Source organism: Eschrichtius robustus, chromosome 1, assembly GCF_028021215.1.
Source record: "Eschrichtius robustus isolate mEscRob2 chromosome 1, mEscRob2.pri, whole genome shotgun sequence".
NCBI classification, from domain to species: domain Eukaryota; kingdom Metazoa; phylum Chordata; class Mammalia; order Artiodactyla; family Eschrichtiidae; genus Eschrichtius; species Eschrichtius robustus.
In genome coordinates, this window is record NC_090824.1 from 144,180,887 (window position 1) to 144,198,234 (window position 17,348).

Genomic DNA, 17,348 nt, shown 5'->3' on the forward strand with positions numbered 1-17,348 from the left:
GTCTAGTTGTCGAGATGAGGCATTTGGGCCGAAGTCCATTAACCCCTTGAGAAGTGCCAGGCTGCATCGTGCCTGTCGGCAACTGCAGGTCGGTGTCAGCCCGCCCATGGGAGTTTACCTTGCTTCCGGGAGCACTGGGAGTGACCCCAAGGGCACATCAGATGTGGTGGGAGGTGGCAGGATCTCCAGGTCCACATAGGTGTGACAACCACGGCCTTGAGGGAGGTCTAGTCTAGTCTTTGTGCTTTGGTCAGAAGGCGTGGCTGTGGGAGAGCGGGAGTCTGTGGCCTATTTCGACAGCCTTGGGGTCAAAGTTCGCATGCGGCCTCATGAAGCTGACAGGGGTCTTTCTCCTTTCAGTTGGGGGTCCAACCAGGGTGCTGTGTATAAACTATGACGTTTACTGTTAGAGGCGTCTGCAGAGGGCCACAGGCACACCCAGAGACCAAGACGCGTATTTAGTGGCACACACAGGAATCCACAAACTCATCCTCGTGCACAATCACAGTCACACACGCCCACACGTGTGAATACACACATACAGCGTCTAACACACCGAGCAACGTACGTGCGTAACTTCCTTCAGTCGTGCTGTGAGACACACAATCAGTTTTCGGTAAGGGATAGTGGTACTTGGGAAGGAGGTTCCAGGCTCACGCCCAGATTATGTGTTCACAAAAATCATGTTCTCTGAGGACCCTGGTGCAATTTAGAAACCTGCGTGATTTCTGTCCACTTCTCAGGTGCAGTTGCAGCGTAAGGCTGGCTGTTGGCAGAGAAGAAGACCTTCGCATTGTGTGATGACTGGATGTGCTAAGGAGAACTGGAAAAATTGGGGCTGGTGCATGTTGCCGAGCATGGCTGTGGATATCTCAGGACGGTAGTTATTCACCCATACTAAGATGTGCCATTGGATATTAGGATTTCCACAGATGGGCCCAATGGTTGCAAGAGTGGATTGATTGTTTGTCCTGCTGAGTGGCCTGAGGACTGTGGATTCCCAAGGCACTTGGAGTACTTCCAGGTCATGGCTCCTCTGCAGAGACCCACGGCCTTCCCTTTTGTGTTCTGCAGCGTCCCACCATGTGTTTGGATCGATGATGACACCCTTATATGCATTCCTTGGAAAATCTGAACAAAATGAGTGAGAACGCTCTACCGTCTCCTCATCGAAACTGAGGTCCAGCACGTTTCCTCTCTCGGGAGTACGGGACAGTTAGGAGTGAGGGCCACCGTCCCCTGCTGACAGGCATGCAAACACCACTAAGGGCTCCAGCATTGGAGGGGCTCCTGTCTGAGGGTCGACCATGTCTGCCCATAAGTTGGGTCATCTAGGAATCCCCGGTCCCTTCTAAAAGGCCGTTGAGGGAATGCAAGAGGGCAGGCTTTCCTGCTAGTCTTCAGGGTCGGAGTGTTTTCTGGTATAGACCCAGTAAGCTTGCAGCTTGGAGAGTTGATTTTTGGACAGGATCACGCTTTGTGCATTCCACTTCCGAGGTTGATTATGGAAGCCAAAATGAGCAAGCTTCCCTGGAGGGAGCCTGGAGCCTCAGGCCAGGCCTGTGGCCCTCTCTGTTGTTGTGTTTCGCGCAGTGAGGTTCTTGATTCCCTGGTGTGGCTGGAGCAGTGGGTGGGCGTGTGCTGGTGTTGGGCGATGGCGGAAGGGGGCTGATGGTTTAGACCTCAGTGCTGCCCCTGTCAGCTCCTCTGCTGAAGTTGCCGGCACACTGTTGGCGCTAAGTGGATGTTCGTGGAGTGGGGTGAGGTTCGAGTGAAGCATTTCAGCCTGGGTGGTGGCTGCTGGCCTGGAGGGAAAGGTAAGGTATCATGAGGAAAGGTCCTGTGTGATATCGTGGGATGGGCTGTCATCATTGGGTTGCAGTCGCTGGTCTCGGCTTCCCAAGAATGTGTCTTGTTCGTGATGGGCTGGCATAAGCTGCCTATGGAGCAGATGGCTTTGGCAGTTCAAGTGGGTGAGTTGAGGTAGGTAACTTGTGTAGAGTTGCGATCCCGTTGCCCGAGGAATGACACCCAAAGGGTGTCTTGTGGGAAGTAGGGAAGATCGACATGGTGAGGCGTCTGTGCCGGCCTCCTTGCAGGTAGTTGAGTTATGCGAACATCCCCTTTGGCCGCTTTGTTCCCTTTTTTGGCAATGTGTAAAGCGAAACTGTTTCTCCCGTGGGGGAATGACACGACCGGCCAGTGTAGCACGCAGGCCTTTCGAACAGCCAGAGGTTTATCTGGAGCAGTCCATTGGTGGGGCAGAGATGGGGGTCCCATTGCCATACCTGCTGTGCTGCCGTGGCCAGCCACTTTTCCCTTTCAGGCTTCCAAGTCCCCTCGCATGGCAGAGGTCTTCCGTTGCAAGTCTGTCTGTGGTCCTCGGGGACCATGCCTTTGATCACTGTGAGTTACTCGGTAGTGTCACTGTGGCAGTGGAGAATTTCCAGGATGCATGGGGTGGGATCAGCATCAACGAAGGAGACAGGCTTGTGGTCTGTCTTCCCTGGTGTTCAGTGTTCCCGTGTTCTGAAGATATTTGTGGTTTCCAGTAGGGTCGTGTCGCCCTGTGGGCTAGAGGAGGGCACGTAGGACGAGGCTTTCAAGGGTTTGAGAGTTTCCTTAGGGGTCAGGGCCTTGAACATTCAAGATGGGAGCTGCCTGAGACGTGGCTGGGCATGTGGAGTAGTCTCCGCCATGGGGATCCGACATGGGTCATGGTGGCTGAGTCCCGCCACTTCCAGTGGTGGGCATTCCCACGGGTCAATGGAAAGTGATTAGGCCTAGTTGGCGAGAAGTGGCACGTGGGCCCACGTTCGTTAGCCCCTTGAGTGGTTTCAGGCTGCATCTTGGCAGTAGACAGCTGCCGGTCGGTGTCGGCCTGACCATGGGAGTTCCCTTGCTTCCGGAAGTGCTGTGAGTGACCCCAAATGCCCATCAGATATACTGGTAGCTGACAGAGTCTCGAGGTGCACGTAGATGTCACAGCCAAGGCCCGGAGGCAGGTCTCGTCCAGGCTGTGTGTTTTTGTCAGAAGGCGTGGCTGTGGGAGAGCGGGAGTCCTTGGACTCTTTCAACAGACCCTGGGGGTCAAAGTTTCCCTGTGGCCTCTTGAAGCTGACAAGGGTCTTTCTCCTTTCTGTTGGGGGTCTAACCAGGGTGCTCTGTATAAACTATTTCTTTTATTGTTGGACTCCTCTTCACAGGGCCATAGGGACACACAGAGACCAAGACGCTTATTCAGCGGCACACACAGAAACCCACAAGCACGTCCGCATGCGCAGTCACAGTCACACATGCCCACACGCGTGAGCACACATATACAGCCTCTCACACACCGGGCAACGTATGTGCCTAACTTCTTGCAGTCGTACTATCAGACAGGCAGTCAATTCTCGGTAAGGGATAGAGGTCCTTGGGAAGCAGTTTCAGAGCTCAAGGCCAGGTAAATGTTTGTATGGATCATGTCCTCTGAGGACACCGGTCCACTTATGAAGCCTCGGTGATTTCTGTCAACTTCTCAGGGCCAGTTGCTGGGAAAGGCTGGCCGTCGGCACAAACAAGAAGACCTTCGTGTGCTCTGATGACTGGACGTGCTAAGAAGAACTGAAAAAAGTGAGGCGGGCCCATGTCCCCGAGCATGGTCGTGGATAACTCAGGATGGTAGGTATTCAAGCACCCCAAATGTGCCATTAGGTATTAGGTTTTCCTCAGACGGGCCCAATGGCTGCAAGAGTGGATTGATTGTTCCTCTTTCTGAGTGGCCTGATGGCTGTGGATTCTCCAGGCTTTTGAGGTAGGCCAGGCTCATGGCTCCTGTACAGAGCCCCGCGCACACCCCGTTGTGTTCTGCAGCGTCCCAGCATGTGCTTGGATCGATGATGACACCCTTGCATGCATTTCTTGGAAAATCTGAACCAAATGAGTGAGAACACTCTACCGTCTCCTCATCGAAACTGAGGTTCAGCACGTTTCCTCTCTCAGGGGGAGAGGACAATTAGGAATGAGGGCCAGCCTCTCCCGCCGACATGCATGCAAACACCACCAAGGACTCCAGTATTGGAGGGGCTCTTGTCTGAGGGTTGACCGTGTCTGCACATAAGCTATGTTATCTGTGAATCCCGGGTCCCTGCTGAATGGCTGTTGAGGGAATGCGAGGGGGCAGGCTCTCCTGCTGGTCTTAAGAGTCGGAGTGTGTGCTGTTTTAGGCCCAGTTAGCTTGCAGTTGGGAGGTGAGTTTTGGCCAGGATCACGCTTCGTGCATGCCATTTTGGGGGTTGATTCTGGAAGCCAAAATGAGCAAGCCTCCCTGGTTGGTGCCTTGAATCTCAGGACAGGTCTGTGGACCTCCCTGTTCTTGCGTTTTTCACGGTGAGGTTCTCGAGTGCCTAGTGAGGCTGGAGGAATGGGCAGGGGTGAGCTCGGTTGGGCATCGGAGGAAAGCGGCTGAAGGATTAGGCCTCGCTGCTGCCCTTGTTTGCTTCTCTACTTTAACTCCCGGCAGAGTGTTGATGCCAAGTGGGTCATCGTGGAGTGGGGACAGGAACAAGTGCTGAATTTAAACCTGTGTGGATCACTGATGGCCCGCACAGGAAGGTAAGGGAAGATGTGGACATGTCCTTTGTGATGTCGTGGATTAGGCTATCATAATTGGGTTGCAGGTGATGGCCTCGGCTTCCCAAGGATGTGTCATGTTCGTGATTGGCTGGCATCAGCTGCCTTTAGAGGGGATGGCTTTGGCATTTCAGGTGGATGAGGTGAGGTAGGTAACTGTGTAGATTTGGAATCCCATTGCCAGAGGAAAGACACTCAAAGTGTGTCTTGCGAGAAGTAAAGAAGATTGACATGGTGACGCGTCTGTGCTGGCCTCCTTGGAGGATGTTTAGTTATGCGAACATCCCCTTTGGCCGCTTTGTTCCCTTGTTTGGGAATGTGCAAAGCGAAAGTGCTTCTCCCGGGGGGGCATGACTCGGCTTGCGAACAGCCAGAGTTTTATCTGGAGCAGTCCATTGGGGGGACAGAGGTGGGGGCACTGTTGCGACACCAGGCGCATTGTCGTGGACAGCCACTGTGCCCTTTCAAGGTTCCAGGTCCCCTCGTGTGGCAAAGGTTGTCCGTTGAAAGTCTGTCTGTGGTCCTCGGGGACAGTGCCTTTGATCACTGTGAGTTCCTCGGTAGTGTCGCTGTGGCAGTGGAGAATTGCCAGGATGCATGGGGTGGGGTGGGCATCATCCAAGCAGACAGGCTTGCGGTGTGTCTTCCCTGCTGTTCAGTGTCTCCGTGTTCGTATGATGTCTGTGGCTTCAAGTAGAGTCGAGCCGCCCTGCAGGCAGGAGGAGGGCACTTAGGACGAGGCTGTGTAGCGTTTGAGCGTTACCTCAGTGGTCAGGGCCGCAAACCCTAACAGTTGGAAGCTTCCCTATACGTGGCCGGGAAGTTGGCCTAATTTCCGCTGTGGGGTTCCAACCTGTGTCATGGTTGCTGAAGCCCAACACTTCCCATTGAGGGCATTCCCACGGGGTCATGGAAAGTGATTTGGTCTAGTTGGCGAGACGAGGCACTTGGGCCGAAGTCCATTAACACCTTGAGAAGTGCCAGGCTGCATCGTGCTTTTTGGCAATTGCAGGTCAGTGTCAGCCCGCCCATGGGAGGTTACCTTGCTTCCGGGAGCACTGGGAGTGACCCGAAGGGCACATCAGATGTGCTGGTAGGTGGCAGGATCGCCAGGTCCACATAGGTGTGACACCCACGGCCGGGAGGGAGGTCTCGTCCAGTCTTTGTGCTTTGGTCAGAAGGCGTGGCTGTGGGAGAGCGGGAGTCTGTGGCCTATTTCGACAGCCTTGGGGTCAAAGTTCGCATGCGGCCTCATGAAGCTGACAGGGGTCTTTCTCCTTTCAGTTGGGGGTCCAACCAGGGTGCTGTGTATAAACTATGACGTTTACTGTTAGAGGCGTCTGCAGAGGGCCACAGGGACACCCAGAGACCAAGACGCGTATTTAGCGGCACACACAGGAATCCACAAACGCATCCTCGTGCAGAGTCACAGTCACACACGCCCACACGTGTGAATACACAAATACAGCGTCTCACACACCGAGCAACGTACGTGCGTAACTTCCTTCAGTCGTGCTGTGAGACACACAATCAGTTTTCGGTAAGGGATAGTGGTACTTGGGAAGGAGGTTCCAGGCTCACGCCTAGATTATGTGTTCACAAAAATCATGTTCTCTGAGGACCCTGGTGCAATTTAGAAACCTGCGTGATTTCTGTCCACTTCTCAGGTGCAGTTGCAGCGTAAGGCTGGCTGTTGGCAGAGAAGAAGACCTTCGCATTGTCTGATGTCTGGATGTGCTAAGGAGAACTGGAAATAGAGGGGCTGGTGCATGTTGCCGAGCATGGCTGTGGATATCTAAGGACGGTAGGCATTCACCCATACTAAGATGTGCCATTGGATATTAGGATTTCCACAGATGGGCCCAATGGTTGCAAGAGTGGATTGATTGTTGGTCCTGCTGAGTGGCCTGAGGACTGTGGATTCCCAAGGCACTTGGAGTACTTCCAGGTCATGGCTCCTCTGCAGTGTCCCACGGCCTTCCCTTTTGTGTTCTGCAGCGTCCCAGCATGTGCTTGGATCGATGATGACACCCTTGTATGCATTCCTTGGAAAATCTGCACAAAATGAGTGAGAATGCTCTATCGTCTCCTCATCGAAACTGAGGTCCAGCACGTTTCCTCTCTCGGGAGTACGGGACAGTTAGGAGTGAGGGCCACCGTCCCCTGCTGACAGGCATGCAAACACCACTAAGGGCTCCAGCATTGGAGGGGCTCCTGTCTGAGGGTCGACCATGTCTGCCCATAAGTTGGGTCATCTAGGAATCCCCGGTCCCTTCTAAAAGGCCGTTGAGGGAATGCAAGAGGGCAGGCTTTCCTGCTAGTCTTCAGGGTCGGAGTGTTTTCTGGTATAGACCCAGTAAGCTTGCAGCTTGGAGAGTTGATATTTGGACAGGATCACGCTTTGTGCATTCCACTTCTGAGGTTGATTATGGAAGCCAAAATGAGCAAGCTTCCCTGGAGGGAGCCTGGAGCCTCAGGCCAGGCCTGTGGCCCTCTCTGTTGTTGTGTTTCGCGCAGTGAGGTTCTTGATTGCCTGGTGTGGCTGGAGCAGTGGGTGGGCGTGTGCTGGTGTTGGGCGATGGCGGAAGGGGGCTGATGGTTTAGACCTCAGTGCTGCCCCTGTCAGCTCCTCTGCTGAAGTTGCCGGCACACTGTTGGCGCTAAGTGGATGTTCGTGGAGTGGGGTGAGGTTCGAGTGAAGCATTTCAGCCTGGGTGGTGGCTGCTGGCCTGGAGGGAAAGGTAAGGTATCATGAGGAAAGGTCCTGTGTGATATCGTGGGATGGGCTGTCATCATTGGGTTGCAGTCGCTGGTCTCGGCTTCCCAAGAATGTGTCTTGTTCGTGATGGGCTGGCATAAGCTGCCTATGGAGCAGATGGCTTTGGCAGTTCAAGTGGGTGAGTTGAGGTAGGTAACTTGTGTAGAGTTGCGATCCCGTTGCCCGAGGAATGACACCCAAAGGGTGTCTTGTGGGAAGTAGGGAAGATCGACATGGTGAGGCGTCTGTGCCGGCCTCCTTGCAGGTAGTTGAGTTATGCGAACATCCCCTATGGCCGCTTTGTTCCCTTTTTTGGCAATGTGTAAAGCGAAACTGTTTCTCCCGTGGGGGAATGACACGACCGGCCAGTGTAGCACGCAGGCCTTTCGAACAGCCAGAGGTTTATCTGGAGCAGTCCATTGGTGGGGCAGAGATGGGGGCCCCATTGCCATACCTGCTGTGCTGCCGTGGCCAGCCACTTTTCCCTTTCAGGCTTCCAAGTCCCCTCGCATGGCAGAGGTCTTCCGTTGCAAGTCTGTCTGTGGTCCTCGAGGACCATGCCTTTGATCACTGTGAGTTACTCGGTAGTGTCACTGTGGCAGTGGAGAATTTCCAGGATGCATGGGGTGGGATCAGCATCAACGAAGGAGACAGGCTTGTGGTCTGTCTTCCCTGGTGTTCAGTGTTCCCGTGTTCTGAAGATATTTGTGGTTTCCAGTAGGGTCGTATCGCCCTGTGGGCTAGAGGAGGGCACGTAGGACGAGGCTTTCAAGGGTTTGAGAGTTTCCTTAGGGGTCAGGGCCTTGAACATTCAAGATGGGAGCTGCCTGAGACGTGGCTGGGCATGTGGAGTAGTCTCCGCCATGGGGATCCGATATGGGTCATGGTGGCTGAGTCCCGCCACTTCCAGTGGTGGGCATTCCCACGGGTCAATGGAAAGTGATTAGGCCTAGTTGGCGAGAAGTGGCACGTGGGCCCACGTTCGTTAGCCCCTTGAGTGGTTTCAGGCTGCATCTTGGCAGTAGACACCTGCCGGTCGGTGTCGGCCTGACCATGGGAGTTCCCTTGCTTCCGGAAGTGCTGTGAGTGACCCCAAATGCCCATCAGATATACTGGTAGCTGACAGAGTCTCGAGGTGCACGTAGATGTCACAGCCAAGGCCCGGAGGCAGGTCTCGTCCAGGCTGTGTGTTTTTGTCAGAAGGCGTGGCTGTGGGAGAGCGGGAGTCCATGGACTCTTTCAACAGACCCTGGGGGTCAAAGTTTCCCTGTGGCCTCTTGAAGCTGACAAGGGTCTTTCTCCTTTCTGTTGGGGGTCTAACCAGGGTGCTCTGTATAAACTATTTCTTTTATTGTTGGACTCCTCTTCACAGGGCCATAGGGACACACAGAGACCAAGACGCGTATTCAGCGGCACACAGAGAAACCCACAAGCACGTCCGCATGCGCAGTCACAGTCACACATGCCCACACGCGTGAGCACACATATACAGCCTCTCACACACCGGGCAACGTATGTGCCTAACTTCTTGCAGTCGTACTATCAGACAGGCAGTCAATTCTCGGTAAGGGATAGAGGTCCTTGGGAAGCAGTTTCAGAGCTCAAGGCCAGGTAAATATTTGTATGGATCATGTCCTCTGAGGACACCGGTCCACTTATGAAGCCTCGGTGATTTCTGTCAACTTCTCAGGGCCAGTTGCTGGGAAAGGCTGGCCGTCGGCACAAACAAGAAGACCTTCGTGTGCTCTGATGACTGGACGTGCTAAGAAGAACTGAAAAAAGTGAGGCGGGCCCATGTCCCCGAGCATGGTCGTGGATAACTCAGGATGGTAGGTATTCAAGCACCCCAAATGTGCCATTAGGTATTAGGTTTTCCTCAGACGGGCCCAATGGCTGCAAGAGTGGATTGATTGTTCCTCTTTCTGAGTGGCCTGATGGCTGTGGATTCTCCAGGCTTTTGAGGTAGGCCAGGCTCATGGCTCCTGTACAGAGCCCCGCGCACACCCCGTTGTGTTCTGCAGCGTCCCAGCATGTGCTTGGATCGATGATGACACCCTTGCATGCATTTCTTGGAAAATCTGAACCAAATGAGTGAGAACACTCTACCGTCTCCTCATCGAAACTGAGGTTCAGCACGTTTCCTCTCTCAGGGGGAGAGGACAATTAGGAATGAGGGCCAGCCTCTCCCGCCGACATGCATGCAAACACCACCAAGGACTCCAGTATTGGAGGGGTTCCTGTCTGAGGTTTGACCGTGTCTGAACATAAGCTGTGTTATCTGTGAATCCCGGGTCCCTGCTGAATGGCTGTTGAGGGAATGCGAGGGGCCAGGCTCTCCTGCTGGTCTTAAGAGTCGGAGTGTGTGCTGTTTTAGGCCCACTTAGCTTGCAGTTGGGAGGTGAGTTTTGGCAAAGGTCACGCTTCGTGCATGCCATTTTGGGGGTTGATTCTGGAAGCCAAAATGAGCAAGCGTCCCTGGTTGGTGCCTTGAATCTCAGGACAGGTCTGTGGACCTCCCTGTTCTTGCGTTTTTCACGGTGAGGTTCTCGAGTGCCTAGTGAGGCTGGAGCAATGGGCAGGGGTGAGCTCGGTTGGGCATCGGAGGAAAGCGGCTGAAGGATTAGGCCTCGCTGCTGCCCTTGTTTGCTTCTCTACTTTAACTCCCGGCAGAGTGTTGATGCCAAGTGGGTCATCGTGGAGTGGGGACAGGAACAAGTGCTGAATTTAAACCTGTGTGGATCACTGATGGCCCGCACAGGAAGGTAAGGGAAGATGTGGACATGTCCTTTGTGATGTCGTGGATTAGGCTATCATAATTGGGTTGCAGGTGATGGCCTCGGCTTCCCAAGGATGTGTCATGTTCGTGATTGGCTGGCATCAGCTGCCTTTAGAGGGGATGGCTTTGGCATTTCAGGTGGATGAGGTGAGGTAGGTAACTGTGTAGATTTGGAATCCCATTGCCAGAGGAAAGACACTCAAAGTGTGTCTTGCGAGAAGTAAAGAAGATTGACATGGTGACGCGTCTCTGCTGGCCTCCTTGGAGGATGTTTAGTTATGCGAACATCCCCTTTGGCCGCTTTGTTCCCTTGTTTGGGAATGTGCAAAGCGAAAGTGCTTCTCCCGGGGGGGCATGACTCGGCTTGCGAACAGCCAGAGTTTTATCTGGAGCAGTCCCTTGGGGGGACAGAGGTGGGGGCACTGTTGCGACACCAGGCGCATTGTCGTGGACAGCCACTGTGCCCTTTCAAGGTTCCAGGTCCCCTCGTGTGGCAAAGGTTGTCCGTAGAAAGTCTGTCTGTGGTCCTCGGGGACAGTGCCTTTGATCACTGTGAGTTCCTCGGTAGTGTCGCTGTGGCAGTGGAGAATTGCCAGGATGCATGGGGTGGGGTGGGCATCATCCAAGCAGACAGGCTTGCGGTGTGTCTTCCCTGCTGTTCAGTGTCTCCATGTTCGTATGATGTCTGTGGCTTCAAGTAGAGTCGAGCCGCCCTGCAGGCAGGAGGAGGGCACTTAGGACGAGGTTGTGTAGCGTTTGAGCGTTACCTCAGTGGTCAGGGCCGCAAACCCTAACAGTTGGAAGCTTCCCAATACGTGGCCGGGAAGTTGGCCTAATTTCCGCTGTGGGGTTCCAACCTGTGTCATGGTTGCTGAAGCCCAACACTTCCCATTGAGGGCATTCCCACGGGGTCATGGAAAGTGATTTGGTCTAGTTGGCAAGACGAGGCACTTGGGCCGAAGTCCATTAACACCTTGAGAAGTGCCAGGCTGCATCGTGCTTTTTGGCAATTGCAGGTCAGTGTCAGCCCGCCCATGGGAGATTACCTTGCTTCCGGGAGCACTGGGAGTGACCCGAAGGGCACATCAGATGTGCTGGTAGGTGGCAGGATCTCCAGGTCCACATAGGTGTGACACCCACGGCCGGGAGGGAGGTCTCGTCCAGTCTTTGTGCTTTGGTCAGAAGGCGTGGCTGTGGGAGAGCGGGAGTCTGTGGCCTATTTCGACAGCCTTGGGGTCAAAGTTCGCATGCGGCCTCATGAAGCTGACAGGGGTCTTTCTCCTTTCAGTTGGGTGTCCAACCAGGGTGCTGTGTATAAACTATGACGTTTACTGTTAGAGGCGTCTGCAGAGGGCCACAGGGACACCCAGAGACCAAGACGCGTATTTAGCGGCACACACAGGAATCCACAAACGCATCCTCGTGCAGAGTCACAGTCACACACGCCCACACGTGTGAATACACAAATACAGCGTCTCACACACCGAGCAACGTACGTGCGTAACTTCCTTCAGTCGTGCTGTGAGACACACAATCAGTTTTCGGTAAGGGATAGTGGTACTTGGGAAGGAGGTTCCAGGCTCACGCCCAGATTATGTGTTCACAAAAATCATGTTCTCTGAGGACCCTGGTGCAATTTAGAAACCTGCGTGATTTCTGTCCACTTCTCAGGTGCAGTTGCAGCGTAAGGCTGGCTGTTGGCAGAGAAGACCTTCGCGTTGTCTGATGTCTGGATGTGCTAAGGAGAACTGGAAAAAGAGGGGCTGGTGCATGTTGCCGAGCATGGCTGTGGATATCTAAGGACGGTAGGCATTCACCCATACTAAGATGTGCCATTGGATATTAGGATTTCCACAGATGGACCCAATGGTTGCAAGAGTGGATTGATTGTTGGTCCTGCTGAGTGGCCTGAGGACTGTGGATTCTCCAGGCAGTTGGAGTATTTCCAGTTCATGGCTCCTCTGCAGAGACCCACGGCCTTCCCTTTTGTGTTCTGCAGCGTCCCAGCATGTGTTTGGATCGATGATGACACCCTTATATGCATTCCTTGGAAAATCTGAACAAAATGAGTGAGAACGCTCTACCGTCTCCTCATCGAAACTGAGGTCCAGCACGTTTTCTCTCTCGGGAGTACGGGACAGTTAGGAGTGAGGGCTAACGTCCCCTGCTGACAGGCATGCAAACACCACTAAGGGCTCCAGCATTGGAGGGGCTCCTGTCTGAGGGTCGACCATGTCTGCCCATAAGCTGGGTCATCTATGAATCCCCGGTCCCTGCTAAAAGGCCGTTGGGGGAATGCAAGAGGGCAGGCTTTCCTGCTAGTCTTCAGGGTCGGAGTGTGTTCTGGTATAGACCCAGTAAGATTGCAGCTTGGAGAGGTGATTTTTGGACAGGATCACGCTTTGTGCATGCCGCTTCCGAGGTTGATTATGGAAGCCAAAATGAGCAAGCTTCCGTGGTTGGAGCCTGGAGCCTCAGGCCAGGCCTGTGGCCCTCTCTGTTGTTGTGTTTCACGCAGTGAGGTTCTTGACTGCCCGGTGTGGCTGGAGCAGTGGGCGGGCGTGGGCGGGAGTTGGGCGATGGCGGAAGGGGGCTGAAGGTTTAGGCCTCAGTGCTGCCCCTGTCAGCTCCTCTGCTGAAGTTGCCGGCACACTGTTGGCGCTAAGTGGATGTTCGTGGAGTGGGGTGTGGGTCGAGTGAAGCATTTCAGTAGGGGTGGTGGCTGCTGGCCTGGAGAGAAAGGTAAGGTATCATGAGGAAAGGTCCTGTGTGATGTTGTAGGATGGGCTGTCATCATTGTGTTGCAGGCGCTGGCCTCAGCTTCCCAAGAATGTGTCTTGTTCGTGATGGGCTGGCATAAGCTGCCTATGGAGCGGATGGCTTTGGCAGTTCAAGTGGGTGAGTTGAGGTAGGTAAATTGTGTAGAGTTGCAATCCCGTTGCCCGAGGAATGACACCCAAATGGTGTCTTGCGGGAAGTAGGGAAGATCGACATGCTGAGGCGTCTGTGCCGGCCTCCTTGCAGGTAGTTGAGTTATGCGAACATCCCTGTTGGCCGCTTTGTTCTCTTGTTTGGCAATGTGTAAAGCGAAAGTGTTTCTCCCGTGGGGGAATGACGCGACCGGCCAGTGTAGCACGCAGGCCTTTCGAACAGCCAGAGGGTTATCTGGAGCAGTCCATTGGTGGGGCAGAGATGGGGGCCCCATTGCCATGCCTGCTGTGCTGCCGTGGCCAGACACTGTTCCCTTTCAGGTTTCCAAGTCCCCTCGCATGGCAGAGGTCTTCCGTTGCAAGTCTGTCTGTGGTCCTCGGGGACCATGCCTTTGATCACTGTGAGTTATTCGGTAGTGTCACTGTGGCAGTGGAGAATTTCCAGGATGCATGGGGTGGGATCAGCATCAACGAAGGAGACAGGCTTGTGGTCTGTCTTCCCTGGTGTTCAGTGTTCCCGTATTCTGAAGACGTTTGTGGTTTCCAGTAGGGTCGTGTCGCCCTGTGGGCTGGAGGAGGGCACGTAGGACGAGGCTTTCAAGGGTTTGAGAGTTTCCTTAGGGGTCAGGGCCGTGAACATTCAAGATGGGAGCTGCCTGAGACGTGGCTGGGCATGTGGAGTAGTCTCCGCAAGGTGATCCGACATGGGTCATGGTGGCTGAGGCCCACCACTTCCTGTGGTGGGCATTCCCACGGGTCAATGGAAAGTGATTAGGCCTAGTTGGCGAGAAGTGGCACGTGGGCCCACGTTCGTTAGCCCCTTGAGTGGTTTCAGGCTGCATCTTGGCAGTAGACAGCTGCCGGTCGGAGTCGGCCTGACCATGGGAGTTCCCTTGCTTCTGGAAGTGCTGCGAGTGACCCCAAATGCCCATCAGATATACTGGTAGCTGACAGAGTCTCGAGGTGCACGTAGATGTCACAGCCAAGGCCCGGAGGCAGGTCTCGTCCAGGCTGTGTGTTTTTGTCAGAAGGCGTGGCTGTGGGAGAGCGGGAGTCCATGGACTATTTCAACAGCCCCTGGGGGTCAAAGTGTGCCTGCGGCCTCTTGAAGCTAACAGGGGTCTTTCTCCTTTCAGTTGGGGGTCTAACCAGGGTGCTGTGTATAAACTATTTCTTTTATTGTTGGACTCCTCTTCACAGGGCCATAGGGACACACAGAGACCAAGACGCTTATTCAGTGGCACACAGAGAAACCCACAAGCACGTCCGCATGCGCAGTCACAGTCACACATGCCCACACGCGTGAGGACACATATACAGCCTCTCACACACCGGCCAACATATGTGCCTAACTTCCTGCAGTCGTACTATCAGACAGGCAGTCAATTCTCAGTAAGGGATAGAGGTCCTTGGGAAGCAGTTTCAGAGCTCAAGGCCAGGTAAATGTTTGTATGGATCATGTCCTCTGAGGACACCGGTCCACTTATGAAGCCTCGGTGATTTCTGTCCACTTCTCAGGTGCAGTTGCTGGGAAAGGCTGGCCGTCGGCACAAATAAGAAGACTTTCTTGTGCTCTGATGACTGGACGTGCTAAGAAGAACTGGAAAAAGTGAGGCGGGCCCATGTCCCCGAGCATGGTCGTGGATAACTCAGGATGGTAGGTATTCAAGCACCCCAAATGTGCCATTAGGTATTAGGTTTTCCTCAGACGGGCCCAATGGCTGCAAGAGTGGATTGATTGTTCCTCTTGCTGAGTGACCTGAGGGCTGTGGATTCTCCAGGCTTTTGAGGTAGCCCAGGCTCATGGCTCCTGTACAGAGCCCCGCGCACACCCCGGTTATGTTCTGCAGCGTCCCAGCATGTGCTTGGATAGATGATGACACCCTTGCATGCATTTCTTGGAAAATCTGAACCAAATGAGTGAGAACACTCTACCGTCTCCTCATCGAAACTGAGGTTCAGCACGTTTCCTCTCTCAGGGGGAGAGGACAGTTCGGAATGAGGGCCAGCCTCTCCCGCCGACATGCATGCAAACACCACCAAGGACTCCAGTATTGGAGGCGTTCCTGTCTGAGGTTTGACCGTGTCTGAACATAATCTGTGTTATCTGTGAATCCCGGGTCCCTGCTGAATGGCTGTTGAGGGAATGCGAGGGGCCAGGCTCTCCTGCTGGTCTTAAGAGTCGGAGTGTGTGCTGTTTTAGGCCCAGTTAGCTTGCAGTTGGGAGGTGAGTTTTGGCAAAGGTCACGCTTCGTGCATGCCATTTTGGGGGTTGATTCTGGAAGCCAAAATGAGCAAGCGTCCCTGGTTGGTGCCTTGAATCTCAGGACAGGTCTGTGGACCTCCCTGTTCTTGCGTTTTTCAAGGTGAGGTTCTCGAGTGCCTAGTGAGGCTGGAGCAATGGGCAGGGGTGAGCTCGGTTGGGCATCGGAGGAAAGCGGCTGAAGGATTAGGCCTCGCTGCTGCCCTTGTTTGCTTCTCTACTTTAACTCCCGGCACAGTGTTGATGCCAAGTGGGTCATCGTGGAGTGGGGACAGGAACAAGTGCTGAATTTAAACCTGCGTGGATCACTGATGGCCCGCACAGGAAGGTAAGGGAAGATGTGGACATGTCCTTTGTGATGTCGTGGATTAGGCTATCATAATTGGGTTGCAGGTGCTGGCCTCGGCTTCCCAAGGATGTGTCATATTCGTGATTGGCTGGCATCAGCTGCCTATGGAGGGGATGGCTTCGACAGTTCAAGTGGATGAGGTGAGGTAGGTAACTGTGTAGAGTTGGAATGCCATTGCCAGAGGAAAGACACCCAAAGGGTGTCTTGCGAGAAGTAAAGAAGATTGACATGGTGACGCGTCTGTGCTGTCCTCCTTGGAGGATGCTTAGTTATGCGAACATCCCCTTTGGCCGCTTTGTTCCCTTGTTTGGGAATGTGCAAAGCAAAAGTGCTTCTCCCGGGGGGCGGCATGACTCGGCTTGCGAACAGCCAGAGGTTGATCTGGAGCAGTCCGTTGGGGAGACAGAGGTGGGGGCACTGTTGCGACACCAGGCGCACTGTCGTGGACAGCCACTGTGCCCATTCAATGTTCCAGGTCCCCTCGTGTGGCAAAGGTTTTCCGTTGAAAGTCTGTCTCTGGTACTCGGGGAAAGTGCCTTTGATCACTGTGAGTTCCTCGGTAGTGTCGCTGTGGCAGTCGTGAATTGCCAGGATGTATGGGGTGGGGTGGGCATCATCCAAGCAGACAGGCTTGCGGTGTGTCTTCCCTGCTGTTCAGTGTCTCCGTGTTCGCATGATGTCTGTGGCTTCAAGTAGAGTCGAGTCGCCCTGCAGGCAGGAGGAGGGCACTTAGGACGAGGCTGTGTAGCGTTTGAGCGTTTCCTCAGTGCTCAGGGCCGCAAACCCTACCAGTTGGAAGCTTGCCTCTACGTGGCCGGGAAGGTGGCCTAATTTCCGCTGTGGGGTTCCAACCTGTATCATGGTTTCTAAAGCCCAACACTTCCCATTGAGGGCTTCCCAAGGGGTCATGGAAAGTGATTTGGTCTAGTTGTCGAGATGAGGCATTTGGGCCGAAGTCCATTAACCCCTTGAGAAGTGCCAGGCTGCATCGTGCCGGTCGGCAACTGCAGGTCGGTGTCAGCCCGCCCATGGGAGTTTACCTTGCTTCCGGGAACACTGGGAGTGACCCCAAGGGCACATCAGATGTGGTGGGAGGTGGCAGGATCTCCAGGTCCACATAGGTGTGACAACCACGGCCGGGAGGGAGGTCTAGTCTAGTCTTTGTGCTTTGGTCAGAAGGCGTGGCTGTGGGAGAGCGGGAGTCTGTGGCCTATTTCGACAGCCTTGGGGTCAAAGTTCGCATGCGGCCTCATGAAGCTGACAGGGGTCTTTCTCCTTTCAGTTGGGGGTCCAACCAGGGTGCTGTGTATAAACTATGACGTTTACTGTTAGAGGCGTCTGCAGAGGGCCACAGGCACACCCAGAGACCAAGACGCGTATTTAGTGGCACACACAGGAATCCACAAACTCATCCTCGTGCACAATCACAGTCACACACGCCCACACGTGTGAATACACACATACAGCGTCTAACACACCGAGCAACGTACGTGCGTAACTTCCTTCAGTCGTGCTGTGAGACACACAATCAGTTTTCGGTAAGGGATAGTGGTACTTGGGAAGGAGGTTCCAGGCTCACGCCCAGATTATGTGTTCACAAAAATCATGTTCTCTGAGGACCCTGGTGCAATTTAGAAACCTGCGTGATTTCTGTCCAC

The 17,348-nt window shown here is 54.1% G+C and overlaps 6 non-coding genes across 6 annotated transcripts; all 6 read left to right on the forward strand.

The window, feature by feature from the left end:
- Window positions 1-1,091: 1,091 nt before the first annotated feature.
- LOC137753535 (small nucleolar RNA SNORD116) lies at window positions 1,092-1,184 on the forward strand. The gene has a single exon (XR_011071504.1). It is a non-coding gene; the product is annotated as a small nucleolar RNA SNORD116 (small nucleolar RNA).
- Window positions 1,185-3,872: 2,688 nt separating this feature from the next.
- Window positions 3,873-3,965, forward strand: LOC137778849 (small nucleolar RNA SNORD116). The gene has a single exon (XR_011077022.1). It is a non-coding gene; the product is annotated as a small nucleolar RNA SNORD116 (small nucleolar RNA).
- Window positions 3,966-6,629: 2,664 nt separating this feature from the next.
- LOC137754358 (small nucleolar RNA SNORD116) lies at window positions 6,630-6,722 on the forward strand. The gene has a single exon (XR_011071829.1). It is a non-coding gene; the product is annotated as a small nucleolar RNA SNORD116 (small nucleolar RNA).
- Window positions 6,723-9,410: 2,688 nt separating this feature from the next.
- On the forward strand, window positions 9,411-9,503 carry LOC137778854 (small nucleolar RNA SNORD116). Its single transcript, XR_011077025.1, has one exon. It is a non-coding gene; the product is annotated as a small nucleolar RNA SNORD116 (small nucleolar RNA).
- Window positions 9,504-12,164: 2,661 nt separating this feature from the next.
- Window positions 12,165-12,257, forward strand: LOC137753541 (small nucleolar RNA SNORD116). The gene has a single exon (XR_011071505.1). It is a non-coding gene; the product is annotated as a small nucleolar RNA SNORD116 (small nucleolar RNA).
- Window positions 12,258-14,945: 2,688 nt separating this feature from the next.
- On the forward strand, window positions 14,946-15,038 carry LOC137751336 (small nucleolar RNA SNORD116). The gene has a single exon (XR_011070763.1). It is a non-coding gene; the product is annotated as a small nucleolar RNA SNORD116 (small nucleolar RNA).
- The last annotated feature ends 2,310 nt before the right edge of the window (window positions 15,039-17,348 follow it).